The following is an 18,197-nucleotide window of genomic DNA, read 5'->3' as shown; positions in this document are numbered from 1 at the left end:
TCAAATCTTTTCTTAATCTTTTGTAGAAACATATAAAATAGAATATATAATTTTTAGACTCTCTATTAAATCATGAACATGGTTAAAAAAGGAAAGTTTTCTCAAAATTAAAATCTACCTAACAATCTACAAATAAGGAAAGATTTCAAATCTTTTCTTAATCTTTTGTAGAAAGCTATAAAAGGAAAGATTTAAATTTCAAACTCTCTTTTAAAACCATGATATCCACATAAGAAATAATTTTAATAAAAAACCCTTTTTAATATGATGTGGCTGGCCACCTAAGCTTGGGCTCCAAGCTATTGGCCGACCACCTTAAGGCTCAATCTTTAGGCTTGGCCGGCCCTAAGCTTGAGTTTCAAGCTTGGCTTGGCCTACCCCTATTGGTTGGGCAAGAAGGTGGGTATGTGGTGGGTATAAACCTCTATATACAAGAGGCTACGATAGAGACCGAGAGGAGGAATTGGTTTTGGTCTCCCGATGAAATTAAGCTTTCCGTGTTCGCCCCGAACACACAACTTAATTCTATCAATAATAATTCATTCCACTAAAGAACTATTATTGAACTACCGCACCAATCCCAAATTACATTTTTGGGCTCCTTCTTATTATGAGTGTGTTAGTCTCCTTGTGTTTAAGATGTCGAATGTCCACTAATTAAGTGAGTTACTAACAACTCACTTAATTAATATCTTAGTCCAAGAGTAGTACCACTCAACCTTATCATAATGTCGGACTAAGTCCACCTGTAGGGTTTAACATAACAATCCTTATGAGCTCCTCTTGGGGACATTATCAACCTAGATCACTAGGACACAATTTCCTTCTATAATCAACGACACACACTATAAGTGATATCATTTCCCAACTTATCAGGCTTATTGATTTATCAAACTAAATCTCACCCATTGATAAATTAAAGAAATAAATATCAAATATATGTGCTTGTTATTATATTAGGATTAAGAGCACACACTTCCATAATAACTGAGGTCTTTGTTTCTTTACAAAGTCAGTGTAAAAGAAACGACCTCTAAATGGTCATGCTCAATACACTTTAAGTGTACTAGTGTAATTATATAGTTAAGATAAACTAATACCTAATTACACTATGACCTTCCAATGGTTTGTTCCTTTCCATCTTGGTCGTGAGCTACTTTTTTTAATTTATAAAGAACCGATAACACTATCTTCTGTGTGTGACACCACACACTATGTTATCTACAATATAAATTAATTGAACATCTACATTTGGTATATATATGTAACACCCATGAATTTCTTAAGCTTAGTATGTGGAGATTTTCTCTTAGAATAAAAGAAGATAAGATAGAACCAAAAATATATAAAAGAAAAGGAATTGGTCAAGGATTGAACCTTGAACCTTCTTAAGCTAAGGATTATGGAATTACCACTAGACCATCATAAGTTATTGTTGAATAGAGAATGGAAATTATAGATAAAGATAAAAAGTATGATTAAGAGAAGGAAGCAAGAAAACATCAAGTAGCTTTCTCCCTCCTTCTCTTGATTAAGAAGCAAGACAAGTTGTCTTTTCCTTCCTCACTCTTTTTTTCCATTTTCGTGGAGATACAAGAGGGAATGAGAGGAGAGGAGCTAAGGGGATGAATGAAGACATTTTCTTCATCATTAAGAGAATAAAAGATGAATTAAGAAGAAGGGAAAGCAAAGTTTCTTTTGCTTCTTACTCCCACCTAGCATAAGAGGAAAAACAAAGAAGAGATTTCATTTTTTCTTCCCTTTCCTCACCATTGCCGTGACCTAGAGCATCCCCTCTCCCCTTTTCGAAAATCCAACTAAGGTTTTCTCCCTAAGAAAACCAAACCACAAGAAGGGATCCTCAAGATCTATCTCTCACAAGCAAGAGAAGCAAAAGGGAGCACTAGAAGGAGAAGCTTTCTTCTTCCTCTTCACAAAGGGTATCTTCTCTTAGGGAAAAGACCAAGCAAGAGGAGGTGAGTATCCCCTCACCTGTGGTACAAGTTGTTATATGATTTTGTTCGAGTTTAGATGGATAACAACCTAGGGTTTCTTTTGAACTTTCGGCCATGACACTTGTAAGGCTTATGGAAGCTAAAAACCAAAACTCACATGCTTAAGTTTTCTTTCCTCATGATATGCTGTGAATATGACCTTTATATTTCATGCTTTTATGTGGCTTGGAGTTAGGTAATACCCCACCTTAGGGTTCGGCCATGAAGAGACTTAAAACCCTAGGGAAGCTCAATTTAAAAAAACTAACATGCTTATGATCTCTTCTATGATGTGATATGAATGTTCTCTTGATGTTTTATACTTGTATGTTGCTTAGAACTAGTAGGACCTTACCTTAGGGTTTCGACCATGAAGGGATTAAATACCTTAAGGAGACTCAACTTCAAATCTAGCTTGCTTATGTTTTTACCTCATGAAAGGATATGAAGATAACATAATGCACTTGAGATTTCATGTTGCTTAGGGTTAGGTTTCACATGGTGAACTTTCAGCCAAAATAAAATGTAGGGCTTAGGCAAGCTTAAATTCAACCCTAACATGTTTATGTTCTTCTTTATGATATGCTATGAAATTTATAGGGTATTCACATGCTTGTATTTGGTTGAAAAATCCTAGAAGAAGTATCAAGTATGAAGTTTCCCATAATATGTTATGTATGTTCTCTTGATGTTTTATACTTGCATGTTGCTTAGAACTAGTAGGACCTTACTTTAGGGTTTCGGCCATGAAGGGATTAAATACCTTAAGGAGGCTAAACTTCAAATCTAGCTTGCTTATGTTTTACCTTATGAAAGGATATGAAGATAACATAATGCACTTGAGATTTCATGTTGCTTAGGGTTAGGTTTTCACATGGTGAACTTTCGGCCAAAATGAAATGTAGGGCTTAGGCAAGCCTAAATTCAACCCTAACATGTTTATGTTCTTCTCTATGATATGCTATGAAATTTATAGGGTACTCACATGCTTAGAACCTATGTTTTGTGCCATTCGGCCACCTATGTTTGAGGACTTAGGAAGCTTGAAACTTTAACCTAATATGCTCATGTGGTTGCCTATGATAAATGCATGGAAATTGTTTAGGGTTCACATGTTTACATGCTATTTGTAACCAAGTTTTGGACTTTGTATGTTTTGGCCAATGTGGGTTTCTAAACCTAGGAAGCATAGAACCTAAATCAAATATGCTCATGATGTGCTTTATGATAAATGTTATAGAAATGAATTTTGGGTTCATATGCTTGTATGATTTCATGCTACCTAAGTAAGCCTATGCATGTTTCGGCCACCCTTGGTTGAGGATTTAGACCAAATTATGACTCATTATGTACTTTCCTTTGCCATGATATGAATTAGGAGAAGTTAACTCGTGATCCATGCATGATTATGTTTTCTTTTCCTTCCATGATATATTATATATGCTCGTTTAAGTATGCTTATGAACCATGCATGAGAATGATACCTATATTGGCTATGTGCCCAAATGTGAGGGCTACGTGCCCAAATATGATGGCTATGTGCCCAAGTATGCATGGCTATGTGCCCATTTATGCATACCTTATGAATGACATGAATGACATGAACATGATATGCTATGAATGACATGAACTTGATATGCTATGAATGACATGAACATGATATGCTATGAATGACATGGACTTGATATGCTATGAATGACATGAACATGATATGCTATGAATGACATGGACATGATATGCTATGAATGACATGAATATGATATGCTATGAATGACACGAATAGGTTATGAAATGATAAAGATATGATATGACATGTATTTTACTTTGAATGGCTTGTACCAAATGGGTGGGCTCCTAATGCGCCCCTAGGTCGAATTACGGGCCTAGTAAAGGGTGGGCTCCTTACGTGCCCCTAGGCCGAGCTACGGGTCTAGTTCCTAGTAGGTTCAAGACTAGCTACCTTGGGTCTACATAGGATGCGTGCATTATGTATGTATGTGGTACTAAGACGGGCCCCTTTCATGTTGAGATTATTTTCAAGTACTATATGATATTGTTTTAAGACATCTCACACATGACATAAATCATGTTTTGAAAGGCATATTGCACATGACATTACCCATGTTTTAAAGGACATCTTGCATCCATGCTTACGATATGATGTGAAATAATGCTTACAGTTATGATATGATATGATGCCTTGATGCTATGAAAAGAAATGTCATGATGCTTTCACTTATGCTATGATGTACACTTATGCTATGATATGATCTATACCATGATATGATGATTTCTTATGCTATGATATGATGATTTCTTATGCTATGATATGATCTATACCATGTTATGATGATTACTTATGCTATGATAAGATTTATGCTATGATATGATGTTACTTATATCATGATAAGATTTATGTCATAATATGTTGTTTACTTTATGTTACGATATTATTGAAATTTATGCCATGATACGATATGTTTTTAATTATATGATGATATGAGCGTTATTTATTCTATGATGTATGATATGATGATTTTACATGATATGTTGGTTTTTGTGAGTAGGAAAGGATCTCACTAAGCCTTGAGTGCTTACAGATATTTTTCCTTGTACCACAGATAAAGGTAAAGGATGGATAAACTAGAGGAGCAGCAGGAAGGGGCAAGAGATGTGTGATGGTGACTTGGCTAAAGAAATAAAATGACCTGCTTAAGTGAACTTATCAATAATATGTTATGTTATGTGATGTCTTTCATGATTCCCTATGCCTGTGTTAGAAATGAATAATATGACTATTTAAGTTGGACCATGCTATTTCATGCTCATATGCTTAGTATGATTCTAGAAAAAAAAATATATGCTTCCGCTGTATGTATGTTTATGTATGCTAAGTCAAAGAAAGTAACCCCGCCCTCACTAGCCAGGAGTGGGATAAGGGGCGGGCATTACAATATAAATGTAGACACTTGACCAATGTGATTCTTATAAATGTTTATACAAAAGCTAGGCTTTTAGTATACTCTCCAACAATCTCCCACTTATACTAAAAGACTATGCTGCCATAAATGCTGCCATACATCTGATTCCCATCAAAAGCTCTTGCCTTAAGGGCCTTTGTGAAAGGATCTATAGGTCATCATTTAATGCAATCTAGGCGGCAACAACTTCTCCTCATTTGTACGATTTCTCGTATTGAGTGGTGCTTGCACTCTTTTATGTTTACTTGCCTTATAGACTCATGATTTCTTCGAGTTTGCTACTGCACCACCATTATTACAATAAATTGTAATAATCTTTGGACAAACTAGAAATCATATCTAAGTCCATCTTGAGGTTACTGAGTTACTCAGCTTCTATGACTGCCTCTAAGGCTTCCACATACTTAACTTTCATAGTGGAATCTGAAAAACACCTATGCTTAACACTCCTCCATAGTTATGGATTTACCTCCTAAAGTAAACACAAAACCTCGAGGTTGACTTACTACTGTCCCTCTCTGATTAGAAGTCAAAATCCATGTTACCCATAGGGATCAAATCATCTGCCTTGTAAGCTAGCATATAATCTCTTGTACCTCTAAGGTACTTCAATATATGCTTTACCACATATCAATGTCCTTATCCAGGGTTACTTTGATCTCTGCTAACCATGCCCATGGCAAAATAGATATCTAGTCTCGTACACAGCATTGCATATATTAGGCTTCCCACAGCCGAAGCATAATGAACTGCCTTTATGTCCTTTATCTCCTTTGATGTCTTTGAAGACATCTCTTTAGATAAAGCTACTCCATGCCTAAAAGGTGAGAAACCTTTCTTGGGGTTCTGCATGCTAAACGAGCAAGGATTGTATGAAGCTCGGGATAAGCACAACATTTTTTCTTGTGATTCCTTATGTCTTTGATCCCAAGAATGTGTGCACATTCTCCTAAGTTCTTCATATCGAATTATTTGGACAACCATACCCTTACTTCTGACAACACTTTGATATTGTTTCCAACTACCAAAAATGTTATCTACGTATAGTAAAAGAAATATCATCACGTTTCCATCACTCTTCTTGTATACACAAAACTCATTCGATTATTAAATAAATCCATAGGTCCAGATTACTTTATTAAATTGAATGTTCCATGACTTTGAAGCTTTACTTCAGCCCAGAGACTGATTGAGCTTACATACTAGATGCTCTTTACCCTTTGCAATGAACCTCTTTGGTTGCTTTATATGGATGCATTCTTCAAGACTTCCATAAAGGAAAGTTGTCTTGTCATCCACTTTTTAAATCTCATAATAGATAAAAGAATCCGGATAGACCTAAGCATGGCTACCGGTAAAAAGTTTCCTTTTTCCAACAAGCCTTACTTTGAAAGTTTCTACCTTCCTATCTATCCCTCTTTTCCTATTGTAGACTTATTTTCACTAAATGGCTTTTACACCATTTGGTGATTCTATAAGCTCCCAGAATCTATCAGAATACATATATTCTAATTCTGTATTTATTGCTCTTTGCAAAGAATCTTCCTCTTTATCTTGGAGTGCTTCGTCATATGTCCGGGGATCAGATTCACGTCTACCAACGACCAAGTCCAAAGACTCTCCCAAAGCATAAATCTTTTAGGTTGCCTAAGAACCCTCCCACTATGATGAGACACTTTCTGCAATTGTGTATCATTTGTGATACGTGTTGTAGTTTCTTGTGATATTTCATCTTGTACAGTTGGTACTAGATTAGGCATATCCTTTATTATTTTCTTAAGAATAAATTTTCTTATGGGCTTATGGTTCATAGTATAGTCCTTTTCGGGCATTGGTGCCAAAAATGACCTTCCGATTTTAAGGACTACAATCCTCTTTTCATTTTTCTAGGATAACTCACAAATAAGTGAACTCATGTCCAACTTGTCAGTGTCTCTCACGTGCTAGACCACCCAAACCCAAATATGCTTCAGACTAGGCTTACGCCCATTCTGCAATTCTGTGGGAGTAGAGAGTTCTGACATGGAAGGTACTATGTTCATTTTCATTTTCAGTGTATATCCTTAAAACGAATTTGGTAATATTCATCATCATTCTAATTAATCCATAAGAGCCTTATACCTTCCTACTACTACACCATTCTATTGGGATGTACCAAGTGCAGTTAGTTGAGATTGAATCTCTACTTCTAATAAGTGACTCATAAATTCTCCCAAGAGGTATTTGCTACTACGATCTCACCGTAGTGTCTCGATATTTTTACTTTGATATTTCTCCGCATCAGCCTCGTACTCTTTGAACTAATCAAAACACTTAGACTTGCGGTGTATCAAGTAAATCTATCTGTATCTTGAATAGTTGTCTATAAAATAGACAAACTATTCAAAACTACCTCTTGTCTGGATAGTCATAGGACCACACAAATCAGAATGAACCAATTCCATTATATCTTTGACTCCATATCCCTAAGACTTAAAAGCTTCTCGGTTATTTTTCCTTCCAAGTAAGACTCTCAGGTTGGAAAGATTTCCACTACCAATGAACCCAAGAGTTCATTGATTACCAATGAATCCTACTCAAGTTAATATAACCTAGCCTAAGATGCCAAAGATATAATTGGTTCATTTCCGAAGGTTGCTTTCTCTTAAAGTTAGAAGATGTGTTATTTATTGCATTATGGGAGTTAGTGGATTTATAAATTGTCAACCAATGTACCGGAACAGATAATTTTCCTATTTTTCTTGATAACAAGTTTGTTATCAAAATAGACAGAATATCTATTCTTTGAATAGTTTAGAAACTGAAATAAATTTCTTTCTAAACTTGGTACTTAAAAGCAATTTCTTAAAATCCATGTTTTATTCCTATCAAAGGATAAATATCTCCCACGGCAACAGCTGCTACTTTTACATCAATGCCCATGTGGACGGTGATTTATATAGTTGTCAGATTTTCTGGAACCCCTGCAATGAATTGCAGACATAATCAGTGGTTCCTGTATCTACACACCAGGTACCGGTAGATAACACCACTAAATATGTTTCAACAACTAATAAAATACACCGTTATTGTTCTCAGTTATAAGAGGACAGTCTACCTTAATGTCCAAGTTTCCAATCATTACAATTGGGACTACTAAGTCTATTCTATAGTATAACAACTAGGGAATTGACAAACATCCTAAGAATCACAAAAATATTTGGTCAAGACCAACATCTCAAAATCCTCGTGAATTTTGTATGCCACGTTAGTGTGGACGTATACAAATTCTAAAAAGAAGATTTCATCCATTAATTTTATTATCTCGTCAACCTATGACAAATAAAATTAATAGTTGGTCTGTCTTCGATCAAATATATGGTCAAGACTCTAAATTTAAAATAATATTGATTCCTCAAACAATACTATTTAAATTTACCAACACCTCAAAACACCATGAGTTTTGCATTCCACGTTAATGTGGATGTATACAAAATCAACATTTGTAAGAGGAGGGTTTTACCCATTGACTATCTTGTCAATATAACTTTTTGACAAATAAAATTACCTCAAACACCATGAATCTTATATGCCACGTTAGTGTGGACGTATACAAATTCAAACATTTGTAAGAGGGGTTTATTAATTTTATTATCTTGCCTATCTAGTTTTATGACAAATCAATAGTTGGTTTCCCTTTGGTCACACAAGTGATAGTAGTGACTCCGTTGGGGAGGATACTATTAAATGTGTCTAAGTGTATACCATTACTTGATACTAAGTCCATTAAATAGAATTGTGCCCCTTCAGTTGGAGAAGATCACACACATCCTAAATAACTTCCTATAACCATCCATTAAGGAAGTTTGATCTAATGATCCGCAAACAAACTCATCCGTTGTGGAGGGAGACACTCAGAGCCAACACGCAAGCTTGTTGCATCACTTACAAACCAGTAATGGATACCGTGGGATTAATATACTAATCCCTCTCCCACTATGTTATTTAAGGTGAGGAATTTTAACCTAATCTAGCATTCATCACATGCGCACACACATCACAGTAAATAAAGCAATAAATATGGAAATTAAATTTCCAACTATTATGGCTTCTTCCCTCACTGTCCTCCGTGTGCTTCAACCCTAGCTGTTGCCATCTTTAGCCACCGCCATCAGGTCGAGTCGTCGCATCAATCTTGCTTCTTATTCCGCTATGCCTCGGGTGCTCCAAAAGTACCACGCCTCGCAAGCATCCGATCCGCGACAAATATAGAATTTTACATAACTCGATCCTATATTCCATAAAGGAATGTACATGTATTTTAGATCGAACAAAAATGTAAAAACCTAATAACTAATACAGCTCCTGGTATATTTAGTTACATACAATCATGCGCACACAATTAAATGCCCTTGACATGTCCAAGGGTCCAATCACACACAATAAACATATGCCATAATAGTTGGAGCCTGCAACCGCAAAGTTAGCACATCCTACTATTATCCTGCCTAAATTATGTATGACATGTGCACAACCTAATTGGAAAACCAAACACACAGAGGCAAACACTAGCTCTGATACCAATTGTTGTTTAGTCCTAGGAAAATCGTACCGGCTCCACTGTACAAAAATTTTGTACAAGTGTCGAACCTTTCCTTAAATAACCTATTGTGTTCTTTAGAAATTAAATTAGGAATCACAGACGGAACTTAACATCATTGATTCCAAATTTAACTTATCTGTTTTAATGGTTTAGATTTGAATCGCAAGCGAAACTTAACACTATTGATTGAAATCCACCTAAGTTATTAATTCCATAAATATTAATTTCCAAAATTGACTTCCAGGACTGCATGGCGAGGCACATGGCCTTCTTGGATATGGGAGCAACCACCACCGCCTAGGCAAAGCCTTTTAAGGAAAGCTAATATTTATTTCCTTAAATAACTCTAGATTAACCAAAATGAACAATCGAATCACAAATTTGAAAAAGAAGAAAACACAAACTCGAAAAAAAAACTATTTTGAAAACTCTAGAATCATATGCCTCTTGTGTTTGGTATTTCCGAAAATAACAATACAAAGAAAACTAGTATGTTGTGGAAAACAATTACCAGTTATACCTTTCTTTGTAAGTAAAAATAACCTCTTGATCTTCTACCGTATTCCTCTTCTAATCACGGACGTTGTGTGGGCAACGATCTTCTGAGATGAGAACCACCAAGCACCTTCTTACTCTTTGCAAGGTTCGGCCACCACAAGACTCCAAGAGAGGATGAGGTTCGGCCACCACCACCAAGCTCCAAGGGATGCAAGAACGAAACCTCCTTTCTCTCCTTTTCTCCAAGCTAGATCCGTCCACCACATGGACTCCAAGAGAACAAGATAGTTCGGCCAAAAGAAGGAGAAGAGAGAAGAGGAAGAGGCCGGCCACCACACCAAGGAAGAGAGGAAGGAAAAGAATAATAGGGTTGTTCACCATGAAGGCACCTCTACCCCCTTTTTATAATCCTTTGTCTTGGCAAATAAGGAAATTTTAATAAAGACATCCTTAATTCTTTTACCATGAAAAGGAAAATTTATTTAAATTAAAAAACAATTTTCTTCTCATTAAAATAATGGTCGGCCATTAATCTCCAAAACAAGGAAAGTTTTAATTAACACAAGAATTAAAACTTCCTAAATTGTCTCTGGAAATTTATAAAAATTTCTCCAATAAATTTTCCCTTCGTGGTGGATTACAAAAAGGAAATTTTATAAATTAAAATCTTTATTTTAAATATGTGGATGATTTCCAAAAAGGAAAGTTATCTCTGAAAATTAAAATCTCCTTTCAATCTGCAAATAAGGAAAGATATCAAATCTTTTCTTAATCTTTTATAGAAACTTATAAAAGAGTATATAATTTTTAAACTCTCTTTTAAATCATGAACATGGTTAAAAAATGAAAATTTTCTCATAATTAAAATCTACCTATCAATCTACAAATAAGGAAAGATTTCAAATCTTTTCTTAATCTTTAGTAGAAATCTATAAAAGGAAATATTTAAATTTCAAACTCTCTTTTAAAACCATGATAACCACATAAGAAATAATTTTAATAAAAAACCCTTTTTAATATAATGTGGCCGGCCACCTAAGCTTGGGCTCCAAGCTATTGGCCGACCACCTTAAGGCTCAACCTTTTGGTTTGGCCGGCCCTAAGCTTGTGTTTCAAGCTTTGATTGGCCGACCCCTATTGGTTGGCTAAGAAGGTGGGTATATGGTGGGTATAATCTTTATATACAAGAGGCTACGATAGGGACCGAGAGGAGGAATTGGTTTCGGTCTCCCGATGAAATTAAGTTTTCTGTGTTCGCCCCGAACACACAACTTAATTCTATCAATAATAATTCATTCCACTAAAGAACAATTATTGAACTACCGCACCAATCCCAAATTACATTTTTGGGCTCCTTCTTATTATGAGTGTGTTAGTCTCCCTGTGTTTAAGATGTCGAATGTCCACTAATTAAGTGAGTTACTGACAACTCATTTAATTAATATCTTAGTCCAAGAATAGTACCACTAAACCTTATCATCATGTCGGACTAAGTCCACCTGCAGGGTTTAACATAACAATCCTTATGAGCTCCTCTTGGGGACATTATCAACCTAGATCACTAGGACATAGTTTCCTTCTATAATCAACAACACACACTATAAGTGATATCATTTCCCAACTTATCGGGCTTATTGATTTATCGAACTAAATCTCACCCATTGATAAATTAAAAAATAAATATCAAATATATGTGCTTGTTATTATCTTAGGATTAAGAACACACACTTCTATAGTAACTGAGGTCTTTGTTCCTTTACAAAGTCAGTATAAAAGAAACGACCTCTAAATGGTCCTGCTCAATACACTCTAAGTGTACTAGTGTAATTATATAGTTAAGATAAACTAATACCTAATTACACTATGACCTTCCAATGGTTTGTTCCTTTCCATCTTGGTTGTGAGCTACTATTTTTAATTTATAAAGAACCGATAACACTATTTTCTGTGTGTGACACCACACACTATGTTATCTACAATATAAATTAATTGAACATCTACATTTGGTATATAAAAATGTAGACACTTGACCAATGTGATTCTTATAAATGTTTATACAAAGGCTAGGGTTTTAGTATACACTCCAACAGATCTAGAGTTTGTAAACTAATACTTGTAGGTTTCTTGAAATTTTCTTCTTCGCACGGATACAGTGGCGGGGGTTTCGGGGTTTCCGCGACTCGAAAAAGTGGTTTTCACGGCCCGAAAGACCCAACAGTGGTATCAGAGCCACGTGTGAAGACTTGTATGAGTTTAGTTTGTATTTTTATGAAAAATATAGATTCTGTAACATTCTATAATTTTAAGTATTTTATGGTTTTTATGGGTATTTTTCTAGAAGAAGCGAAGCACAAGTGCTTAGACACTTGTAGGCTTCGACTACCGAGAAGATTTTTCCGAAACGGCAAGGTTTCGCCCCAAAACTTTTTGGGACAGCTGGCTAAGGTGTTGTAGGATCGCTTAGGGACACTCTCGATGGTTAGATCATGGGTAGGGGCGCAGCCCCTGGCCCCGCAAGGGGATTCGTTCCGCAATTGTGCCCGAAAACCGCTAATCGGGACCGTCGAGAATTTTTCCCAATAAAAATTGTAAAAAAAATAGTATTAAAATTACAGAAAATTATAGAAATTACATAATTTAGAATTATGTATAATTTGTGATGGCCATGGCCCAAAAAGACCCAATTTGATTGGTATATTTGTGTTGTAATTCATATTACGGCCTACGCACCGTCATTTGTGTTGTGTGTGCTGTATATTTGATACACGACCTGCGCATTGTGCCTTTCTCCATTTATTCTTGTTGTAAATTAGTTTAGACTCGAATGTAACTCGAGTTTCAAAATTGTAATGTACAAAATTGGAGCGGTGGAAGGTCCACTCGAGACAGAGTTACGAGGAGGGCGCGAGCAACACATGGTGGTCAAAGGGAGGAGCTTGAGAAGCTGTTGACCTTAGGTTGACCATCCGATCTTCTCATTGGCTTGAGAAGATCGTAGTAGGGCCATGACTAATCACAAATAATTTAATTAATTGCTTGTGTATATGTGATGCATAATTAGTAATTAATTAGTGTCTAACAATTAGATTAGATCTAAATCGTGTACAAGATGCACCCTCTTGATTAGATTAGATCTCAATCGCGTCAACTCAAATGCCTACCGTTCTGTGATACCTATCACTACCTCGATCACATGTGTTGTTGAATCTGCCAAAGCATAACAACACATATTATCTTGGTAGGGCACGGAGGGACAATCTTGGTCCCGCTTATCAACACATGGGTGAGTACAAACTCAATTAGATTGAGTATTCCTAGTTTACTCGGTTGGATCGAGTACAACTATAGGCATTCTTCCAACGGTTGGAAAGATATGACATAAATCACATTTATATTAATTCATAGGCGTATTAGCCAAAGCTAACTCAAGTTTTAATATAACTACGGATAATGATCCTATAAACAAGAGTTGCATAGAGATGTAATTGGTAAATCGTTACCTACCGATCATACTAAATCTTGGGCATATTAGCCAAAGCTAACTCAAGAGTTAGTATGATGTGGATCTTGTCCCACATGAATTATAGAATTCAGTGGGAGCATCATTTAGTTAAAGGCCTAATTAAATGATTTAAAAGAATATGATTTTTTTCTGTATTTTTCTGTTGTAGATAACCATGACGTCGAATACGAAATCTTTCTCCCTGCGTTCTGTCCTTGAGAAAGACAAGCTCAATGGAGTAAATTTCCTGGACTGGTACAGGAACTTGAGAATAGTTCTCACCTATGAACGAAAACTATACGTTCTGGAGCAGCCCATTCCGGAGGCTCCTCCTGCCAATGCCACGTGAGCAGACAAAGATGCTTACAAGAAGCATCAACATGACGCATTAGATGTGTCTTGTCTAATGCTCACGACCATGAACTCTGAGCTCCATAAGCAACGCGAGTTGATTGGTGCTTACGATATGGTTGAACATCTTCATCAACTATATCAAGGACAAGCGCGGTATGAGAGATTTGAGATCTCAAGGGCACTATTTCAGTGCAAGATGTCAGATGGGGCTCCCGTAGGCCCATATGTACTCAAAATGATTGGGTACAAAGAAAACCTACATAGGTTGGGATTCCTGCTTGCCCAAGAGCTGGCCACTGACCTGATCTTGCAATCCTTGCCGGATAGCTATAGTCAATTCGTTCTAAACTACAATATGAACGAAATTGACAAGCCACTGCCCGAGCTGCTGAGCTAAACCTTAAGAAGGCTAAGCCCCACTCTGTTCTGATGGTTCAGAAACACAAGGGCAAAGACAAGCCCAAAGGCTAAGGAAAGTTCCAAGCTAAGGGTAAAGGCAAGGCACTGAAGCCTAAAGGAGGGGTTGCCAAGGATGCTACTTGCTTCCACTGAGGTCAGACCAGGCACTGGAAGAGGAAACTGCAAGGTGTACTTGGAAGATCTTAAGAAGAAGCGAAGTGAGACTTCCACTTCAGGTATATATGTTATAGAAGTCAATGTATCTATTTCTTCATCATGGGTATTAGATATCGGATGTGCTTCTCACATTTGTACTAATGTGCAGGCGCTGAGAAATAGCAGGGCATGGGTTGCTGCTGTTGCTGTAGGAACTTATCATCTATCTCCGCCCTCTGGGCTTGTATTAGAATTAGATGAATGTTGTTATGTGCCTGCTTTAACTAAGAACATAATTTCAGTTTCTTGTTTGGACAAGAAAGGGTTCTCTTTTATTATAAAGGACAAATGTTGTTCTGTTTATTTAAAAGATATGTTATATTGTAGTGCACCTCTGATAAACAGACTATACATTCTAGACCTTGAAAGCCCTATCTATAACATAAATACCAAGAAGTTCAAGTCCAATGACCTGAACCAAAACTATCCCTGGCACTGTCGCTTAGGTCATATAAATGACAAGCGCTTATCCCAGCTCCATAAGGATGATTTTCTGGACTCATTTGATTTTGAATCTTATGAGACGTGCGAGTCATGCCTACTAGGCAAGATGACCAAGACTCCCTTTAGTGGGCACAACGAAAGAGCGACTGATTTGTTAGGACTTATACATAGTGATGTATGTGGCCCTTTCAATGTCGCTGCTAGAGGCGGTTATAGGTACTTCATCACATTTACTGATGACTTCAGTAGATATGGTTATGTGTACTTGATGACACATAAGTCTGAATCCTTTGAAAAGTTCAAAGAATTCAAGAATGAAGTACAGAACCAGCTTGGCAAGAGTATTAAGATACTTCTATCAGATCGAGGTGAAGAATACCTTAGCCATGAGTTTCGTGACTATCTAGCTGAGTGTGGGATTCTATCCCAACTCACTCCTCCTGGAACATCACAGTGGAATGGTGTATCCGAAAGGAGGAATCGCACCTTATTAGATATGGTAGGATCTATGATGAGTCACACAGATCTTTCGACATTCCTTTGGGGCTATGCTCTAGATACGGCTGTATTTATACTCAACCGAGTTCCATCCAAGGCCGTGATAAAGACACCATATAGGATATGGACTGGGAGAGATGCTCAGGTGTCTTTTATGTGGATTTGGGGTTGTGAGGCTTACGTTAGACGTCAAGTCTCAGACAAATTAGGACCCAAATCCGACAAGTGGTACTTTATTGGATATCCCAATGAAACTATGGGATATTACTTCTACATTCCTAATCAGCATAAGGTAGTTGTGGCAAAGACTGGGTCTTTCTAGAAAGGGACTTTCTTTCTAGAAAGACTAGTGGGAGTACGTTCGATCTTGAAGAATTTCAAGATGCAGACCATAGCACTGAAGCCTTGATGGAAGTTGAACTGGAACCACAAAGTGTAGTGGATGATGTTGTTCCACAAAGAGTTGAGGAACAACAACCAGTTCAAGTAGAGGTACGTCGTCAGCCTGAGAGATACTCATTTCTCTTGTCTGACCATGATGACGTTGTGCTCAAAGAGGATGAGCCTACCACCTATCAGGAAGCTGTGATGAGACCAGATTCCGAGAAATGGCTAGAGGCCATGAGATCCGAGATTGAATCCATGTACACCAACCAAGTTTGGACTTTGGTTGATCCACCTGAAGGGGTAAACCCATTGGGTGTAAGTGGGACTTTAAGAGAAAGACTGACATGGATGGACTTATCTATAAGGGTCGCTTGGTAGCTAAAGGTTTCAAGCAAATTAATGGTATTGACTATTGATCCTGTCTGAGAAGCTGGACACGACGGAGATCCGGAAGAAAGAAACCCCCCTCACTGATGAAGAGTAGTGCTTATAGAACCTCGATCCGAGAAACCCAAAGCGGATTGGAGAAAACAGAGTCACCGAAGGTCCTCCTCGTATGAAGGAGAAAGCCAAATCTGAAGAAAAGAAACCCAGATCCGATGCTCTTGAGACTTCCTGTGCACAAGAGACCAACCAACAATATCGTCAGTGGCCTAAGACCGGGGTGGGAATCCCTGGCTAGGCCCTCCGACGCTCAAGTTAGTGATCTCTCTAAGTGTGGAAGAAGGAAGAAGGAGAAGAACAGTAGTTGAAAATTAGGGTGCTCAAGATGCGTGATCTCAACTTACCTAGCCAACGGAGAGGATTCCCCTTTTTATACCACTTCATATAACCTCCGTAGTCATGAAGTGGACCCTGGTTTGTTAGAGTTTGTTATAAGATGACGTCAGTTGTGTACTTGTGGCGGATGATTTTTAAGGAATCTTTTTTGTACCCCAGATGTACCTTCTTTGTCATTTAGCACCGGCAAAATAATCTAACAACACATTTCCCACCAAAAAATATATAACACCAGCAAAATTATCTTATTTGAAATATTTACCCCTATCCTACTTTACGAGTTTATTTAAAGTATTTCTGTTATTTCTCCTTTGAGGTATATGTCAACTAATGCGAATCTTCCTCTTGAGAAGTATGTCACGGTCGATATAAACCTAGCTCCCCCTGGGAGGTGTGTCCCGGCCGATATTAGCCTACCGTCTTTGAGGTATATGTCAATTAACGTGAATCTTACTCTTGGGAAGTATGTTTCGGCCAATATAAACCTAACTCCCCCTAGGAGGCATGTCCCGGCCGATATACACCTAACTCCCCTTGGGAGGTATGTTTCGGCCGGTATAAACCTAACTTCCCCTGGGAGGTATGTCCCGGTCGATATTAGCCTATCTCCTTTGAGGTCTATGTCAATTAATGCGAATCTTACCCTTGGGAGGTATGTTTCGGCCTATATAAACCTAACTCCCCCTGGGAGGCATGTCCTGGTCGATATACACCTAACTCCCCTTGGGAGGTATGTTTCGGCCGATATAAACCTAACTTCCCCTGGGAGGTATGTCCCGGCCAATATTAGCCTATCTCCTTTTAGGTATATGTCAATTAATGCGAATCTTACCCTTGGGAGGTATGTTTCGGCCAATATAAACCTAACTCCCCCTGGGAGGTATGTCTCGGCCAATATAAACCTAACTCCCCCTGGGAGGTATGTCCCGGCCGATATAAACCTAACTTCCCCTGGGAGGTATGCCCCGGCTGATATTAGCCTACCTCCTTTGAGGTATATGTCAATTAATGCGAATCTTACCCTTGGGAGGTTTATTTCGGCTAATATAAATCTAACTCCCCTTGGGAGGCATGTCCCGGCCGATATACACCTAACTCCCCTTGGGAGGTATGTTTCAGCCGATATAAACCTAACTTCCCCTAGGAGGTATGTCCCAGCCGATATTAGCCTATCTCCTTTGAGGTATATGTCAATTAATGCGAATCTTACCCTTGGGAGGTATGTTTCGGCCAATATAAACCTAACTCCCCCTGGGAGGTATGTCCCGGCCAATATAAACCTAACTCCCCCTGGGAGGTATGTCCCTGCCAATATAAACCTAACTCCCCCTGGGTGGTATGTCCCGGCCAATATAAACCTAACTTCCCCTTGGAGGTATGTCCCGGCCGATATTAGCCTACCTCCTTTGAGGTTTATAGATCTTCCTCCTGGGAAGCATATTTTCGGTCGATATATACTTATCCCCTTGAGATATGTCTCGACCGATATTATTCTATCTCCTTAGGTTTATTACTTCCTTTCTTTTCCTTATCGGGGACCCACAAAACCTAACCCATATCAC

The sequence above is a fragment of the Zingiber officinale genome, chromosome 3A (assembly GCF_018446385.1).
Source record: "Zingiber officinale cultivar Zhangliang chromosome 3A, Zo_v1.1, whole genome shotgun sequence".
Lineage (NCBI taxonomy): Eukaryota > Viridiplantae > Streptophyta > Magnoliopsida > Zingiberales > Zingiberaceae > Zingiber > Zingiber officinale.
This window is presented reverse-complemented; position numbering follows the sequence as displayed.